Here is a 7,086-nt window from a genome sequence, read left to right on the forward strand (position 1 = left end):
CATCAACATACAACCCCTTTTTGAGAAGATATACAAAACAAATTTATTAATCTAGAGGTGTATGTTTCCTAAACGGCTCGATTTCGCGAAAACTACTTAGTTAAGTGAGTCGTATTTTTCCTTACAGGCCTCCTGTCAGGATTTCAATGGAACTAGTTGATGTACATTAATCGCTTCGAGACATCCTTGGTCTTTGCGGTTAAAGACACAATGAACTTTTACGGGAGGTCCGGTCTGCATTTTGAATCAGACTAAAAGAAATCTGTGTTCTTACCGGTCGAGTAATCACGAGAGTCGAACACTTCAGCGTTCTCTTTTGTTAAATGTACCAATTAAGCCCCACTGTGTTTGATACATAGCAGGCCACGAACTTGAGTAACTTTGCATTGTAAGTCTGCATCAGTTTGAAGAAAACGTAATATTTTATTTGAGCCAGCCCATGGTCCGTGTCCACTAGTTGTGCGATCTGTCGCAGTATAGAATGTCTATTGTCAAAGGTTCGTATAGAAGAAACGTGTACAGCGCTACGGCCTATAAGGAAAACAAAAATCGTGTTTATATAATTCATTCTAGTATTAATTATTTGCTTTCGATAATCCTTGCCGATTGGTAGCTGTCCCCAGTCATCGTAGCTTTCGAAGCCGCTCAAGCTTTTGAAAGAAGCCAGCCATATTTAAACTGTTGCGGTCTTTCCGTCGCTTAGGCGCCAGACCCACAATCACATGGCGTCACAGATATCGAAAAAAAAAAATTGAGTAAGCACAGGCTGTGCTGTCAAAACTTCGACGATATTTTGAAACATGCTTAAACGCCTGACCTAGGACGGTACTCTGAATTTTGCCTAGTACAGAAGCGATTCCGTCACAGTTCGCATGATACCTGACAGGCTCAAGGGCAGATTCGATTCATTGTACGCTGCCGCAATCCTTTACTTCGACCAGTCTCTATTACAGTTTGTAGGTGAAGCATACTTGTGTGAGTCGCGCGAAGCGGAATGTTGACACTCTATAGAAGTTTGATAACAACTTCGCTGATGGCAGTCCCTCATCGATATTGGGGATTTCCGAAGGTTGCAAATCGTTGAGTTTTACTTAACATACAAATGCGGTTTGTGTGTCGCCGATTGCAATCCGTGGGGGGGGCAAACGTACAAAGCAACAGAACGTTATTAACTTACATGAGGATGCCTTCGTTATAATCGATTATCAACATGGCAAAAAATATGTTACGGTATCATATCGGCCATATAGAAACCAAGGTCAATGAAATAACTACGGGTCAACCAGGCCAGCATCAGTCACTGTGCCTAGCACAGACCAGGTGCGTTCATGCATTTGTTTCCTATTGGTAGGTATCGTAACAGCCTTTGGCCAATGATCTTCAAAATACTGCTAATTCTAAAGCTGTATCTCACCAAAAATGGAACGCTCCAGCTACTTAAAAACGATCGAGTACCTTTGGCCCGCATAGCTACCTCTATGGGCAAATATTAATAATAACTACAACAAGAAGGAAATAAACAAGAGAAAGTATTATTATTATTATCAAGCTTAATAGTTGCTTCGAAATGATTTCTAGTTGATCAGAAGGAAGCAACTCTTTTTTGCCACAGAAGCCAGGCTGCTTTGTCAAGTATGCCCTTCTTCAATTTCATAGTGGTCTGATCTTGTTTTTTTCTGATGGATAAGCTCTCTTTCGCAGGATGGTATTGCTATTATTGGCCCAATGCAAGATAGTAAGTCAATTCGCCGACCAAATTTAACGCATAGTCTACATAATATTCGAAAAAAAAACATTATTCCTTAAAGTATTTTACACGTTTTTTTGTTATTTTGGAAAATACAGGAGAATTCATTAACATTGGGGCTCGAATCTACTACATTAACGCCCCCTAGGTCTCGCAATACTAATCTGATTAAAATCTCTTCTAATACCTCAAAGGGCGAGCACATCGGGAATAACGTTAGCATCACTTCATTATGTGGCTTCTTTAGCAAGATCTCATCTGTTTAGATGTCCTTAGAAGATCTGTAAGGCACTACCTAAAGCCGCCGTCGACACGGCCGTCTGGTTGTTTACGAATCTAGACAAGGCGTACCGTTACAGCAATGACGATACCTAGGCAAAACATCCTCACTATATGGCTTCATGAAGGCGAACGATTTAGCTGAGATTGAAAATAGTGCTATTTATTAACTAATTGATTGCGAAATGCGCCGCCTAAATCGTAGCAGAGTATTAAAAACTATAGTTATGTACATTTTCTATGTAATGATTCCTAGATACGAATTTGGTTGCTTTCTAGCAGCATAAACTTGCATGAGTATAACGTAACTAAGCGTCGCTGCTTAGGGCAGCTCACGGTTCACCGCAATCCGTATTAGGCCTTGGGTGCTTCAATTTCCCATCATCAGTTTTCAATAGAAAGCTGTTAGCTATTGGTTATTAAACACAGAAGGGCTTTACCCACCGGGAAATTTTCAATGTAGACTGCCACACGTGATCTCCCGTTGACGACTCTTATAATACTGCATTTTCGTATGCAAACTCTTTCTTGTAACGAACTAGCATCGTCCCTCCTCAACGTTCGCGGTTCAACCGTATCAGCTAAACAAACAGTTATTTTTGGGTTAACGGTTTTTTGTGCCCCAACATCAATGCTAGAGGTAGAGCTACTGGAAGAGGGCGCTCGACGTGGTCTGATCGAAGTACCTTTTTCGGTGTTATTAGTAATTTGTGCTTGTGACGACTGAACCGACCGCGGACATCTCCGAACCATGGACTCATCGCTAGCGGAAGCGTTGTTTGGACTTGAAGGTTCACCCAGATCTTAGCAGTGGCAAGCCGATATGCTATAGACGGCGTCGGAAAAGAAACAGGGGTATGAATGTAATAGTGTGCTGCTACTGTTCAGTTTTAGAAATTCAATGCCATGCGAGGTAAGGAAATCAACGTTACTAGGTGACGTATGTTTAGGGATAAGTTACATTTGAAAACCCGTCTCTAGGCCTACCCTAAGTTCAAAATGATTTCCCAAGGGCGAGAGCTGTCCAGTTTTCGCGTGTAATAACCTTCGTATTATATTTATATTTGTAGAACAAGAAGGCTATGGCCATATAAAGATTATAAGCTAACTAAAACCATCTAATATATAGCGGTTGCCGATAAACAACACAAAACAAAAACTCTGAACGCGCTTGTTCTCTCGAGCGATATAAAGTTCAAAATTAGACTTGTGCATATGTTTGTATTTATCCGTTATAATTCGTCCATTTATCTTCTCCGATCATCTACCTTAAATGCCCTTTTTAGTATACCCCGATTGATAAAGAGGTTACAATTTTTTTTTTTCGTTTTCAAAACGGAGTCCGTGGCGAAAAATAAGTTTGAAGTTGTATAGGGTAACTTGAAGATGACCAATTTTGATTGTGCGTTGTTACATTACTAACACATTCGTAGCTTTAGGCATTTAACCTGTCCTAAAAGAGACTGGGGTGCTGTAACGTGCGCAAAGAGATAATGGCTGCTTTTTACGTTTTGCAAGATACGGTCTCACAGACTGGACTCAAGAATCTCAAAGGTTCGGACATAAATACGCAATTTATTTACGTAAGGAAAACGTACGAGGTTAAGGACGCTCTTAGTCGCTTAAATATTAGGAAGTTCATGAAAATTGAAAGCGATTCGCGAAGCATAGATATCGTTCCGATAAGGAGCTCTTATGGAGGAAAAGAAAATTGTAAATCAGTTATAAATCATGGTTTAAAAAAGTCAAATAACTATGAAGTATATATATGGCACATATATTTTCCTATATGTGCTTTCAACCTGCAGTAGCATAATGACAGGTACTTGCGAAAGAGATGCAAAACAAAGAACCAATGTTTAATTTGTTCCAAAGAGCCCGTAGGCAATAAACGAAGATGTACTACCATGATATAGAGCTGACGATTTGCAAGGGGTCGAAAAGCAATGCTAGTTAAGCGTGCTCAGCTTTTCGGAAGTATATCGGTGACTTGTCTGAGCTTTCATCAATTGCAAAACAAATATTTGACGATATTTAAAAAAAAAAAAAAAAAAAAAAAGAAATACCTAAAATGATAATCTCTTACCTGAGTACCACTCACTGTCGAAAAACGTTAAGGCCACATTCGTACGCATCCAGCGATAATGCCAACTCTTGCGTCCTAACGGACTCGCATTCATTAACATACCTAACATTTGAACTGATTCCAACTAGAACCACACGGCTTTTTCTTTGTTAAATGCTTTTTCGTATTGAGTCGACGAGTTTTAGGCCAAAATGACATTCATAGACATATAATTGTCGGCGCTGAGACGTAAACGGCTTGTCAGCTTGAGCTGGGGTAATTCTGTGACAAAGTGGGTAAACGATACAGCCAAACAGAGAGGTTGAGCAAAACTGGGAACCTGATCAGGCGCTAAAGAAGCTAGCGTCAAGGAGTCGTCGTGGAGCTCTTGATAGGCCGAAGAGAGGCATGCTGGAGAGAACTGTCATCACATTACGAAAAGCGCAATGTTTTCAGCGAAGATTACCTTAGGTTTGGAACTATGCACTGGCTGTGTTCAGTGCAGAGTTCCAAACCTCAGAGAGAGCGAAAGTGGGCATATATATAAAGTTAAAGAAAGGAAACGTTTCGAGTCACTTGACAGTTCGACCCGTTACTTTGTACCAATTAAAATAGTAATAGAGTAAACTGTAACAGAACTACATGTAAAAGTAAAATAAAATTTTGATTAATAATAAATAAGTTGAGTAATAAAAGTTATTGATAAACTTTTGATCTACGTTTTGATAATATGCTCAGATTTGTCGTAGTATTAATGATTTCATTCGCTACTCGTACTATTAGACGAAAACCAATTTGTTTGGAAAAAAAATAACAAGCTGAAACGTATGGCGGAAACGTGTGGTCAGTGCATCGTGTTCGAAATTTAAACGAAGATCAACTATTATAGAGTCTTTCTGCGCATGATGAACCATACCTTTTTTCCTTTTGCCCAAAATTGACGATCCAATCTTGACGATCGCCAATGTTTACGCAGCATCTGGAAAATCTAAGAAGCACTTTCGTAAAGCAAATTTAAAGGGCTCTCAAAACTTATCAAAATTAATAGGGATGACATTTTGGATACACGTATGTTTTTGAGAGAGAGAAATGAATGTTCTTTTTTTTTTGAACGGGGGGATTACCGATTATTCCTGAGAACCTCTAGATAAGCTGCAACGGCTAGGCTTTGTAAAACTATTTGTGCCTTTCGAATTTTTCGGCCTTTTTCAACCTATACAGTCCTGGGACTATTCGACTGCAATCAGGGGAAATTTTATTTCAGTTGGAACTTTTTGTATAAGATGCATTTGGGCGGTATTTAAATTTATCGATATCGCTTGGCAAACGATTTTTACTTGAAGGTTATCTGTGGGTTTAGGAAGAAATGTTTGAAAGATGATTAATTAACAGTTTAGGTCCACTTTAAAAACCTAAACCATATATATTGAATAAAGCAGAACCATTTGTTCAGTTATCTCTTTTTATTTAGATAGATAGATATGTAGATAAATGCGATGTATATGTATAGGGAAAACAGCGGTTCAGATGAATTGCTACGTGAGCCTTGCGAATCCTAAGTAGATTTAGTGGCTGATGTGGGCGGAGGATTAGGTTGGGAAGGTCTAAAAGCGGAAGAGGCCTGTCACCACCGAAGGCTGCCACACCTATTTAAGCAGCACTCGATGATTTGCCTTGGAGGCCGATGTTGCTGCTGCTAACATCCCAGAGTACCACTAGTGGCGTTATCGTTTAGTTCTGCCTGTTGGAGTTGGAAAAGTAGAAAGTGTTTTAGTTTGGTATACTTGATTTATTAACACGCAAATCTAATATAGGCTACTAAAATGACGATCTTCCCGCTTCAATGCAATGTTGTTCAGTTTAAACCCGAAATACAACGCGTGCACTTCGTTGTAGGTTGTTTGAAGTACCGTAAACTAGAGAATCATAGAATGCAACAGGACGCTAACCCATTAGCATGTAGGATAAATAGTCGCATTCTACATAGAACAGGTTGATTATAAGCTATATCTACATCGAAATAGAAGGTTGTATACGGCACAACAAGCGAGGCAGGAAAATGGTGGAGAAGTTTTTCAAACTCTTAATTAATTTTTTTAATGACGAAGTTCATTAAATCAAAATGACGCCGGCAAAGAGGCATGAGCGGGAAAAATGAGCGACTGCCCCACCTAGCGATGACGTTAATGACGCGACAACGCTGTTCCCATCGTACAAACGAATGTTCGTTTCATTTACCACTGATTTTCGACGTTGGATAATCTTTAGGAGATTTCAGTTTTTGCAAGAAGCATTATTCATTAGAGCAGACGCGGTTATGCTGTGCATGATAATATAGCTGAGGCAGACGGTGTGCGGAAGCGGTGGTGATCTGTATCATTCGCCTAATTGTTAGATTTAGAGTACGATCAAATTTACTTCATATCAAAATTTGTTTTTTGGAGATTTAATCAATATCGTGCAATCGTTATGCTTTGCCAGGCGGCTGCTGCTGCTGCTGCTTATTTAACGATTTTTTTTTGGCCCAAAGGCTCTGTCCTGCTGTCGCCCGTACGGCTGGGTCAAGTCTATCAGCGGACATTGAATTGTAGCTCGGAAAAGAGCTGTCATTACAAAGATGGTAATGACAAAATGTAGATACATTCAATTCAAATTAGATCGTTATGGCGAGGATTCAGGGCTGAAATAATAAGCAGGCTTGAGAAATTATGCAATGAAATATACATCTGCCATGGTAAATGTGAGCTTAATGGAGGGGCTCGAAACGTTTATAATTACAGAATGCAGAGGAATGGTTTTAGAAGGTAGTTCAAATCCTAATGTCTTACTCTTTTCAGGAAAGGACGATTAGATAGGAGGGTTTTGTCTCATTGTCAAACGAGGACGCGAAGCCAATACCAAGATGTGCTCCATGCTTTAATAGAAACATGAAATCCGGAAATTATCTAGTGATGATCAATGAATGAGTAAATGATTTTACAAACAGTGAAACAAG

The sequence above is a fragment of the Varroa destructor genome, unplaced genomic scaffold, assembly GCF_002443255.2.
Source record: "Varroa destructor unplaced genomic scaffold, Vdes_3.0 BEIS01000002.1, whole genome shotgun sequence".
NCBI lineage: Eukaryota > Metazoa > Arthropoda > Arachnida > Mesostigmata > Varroidae > Varroa > Varroa destructor.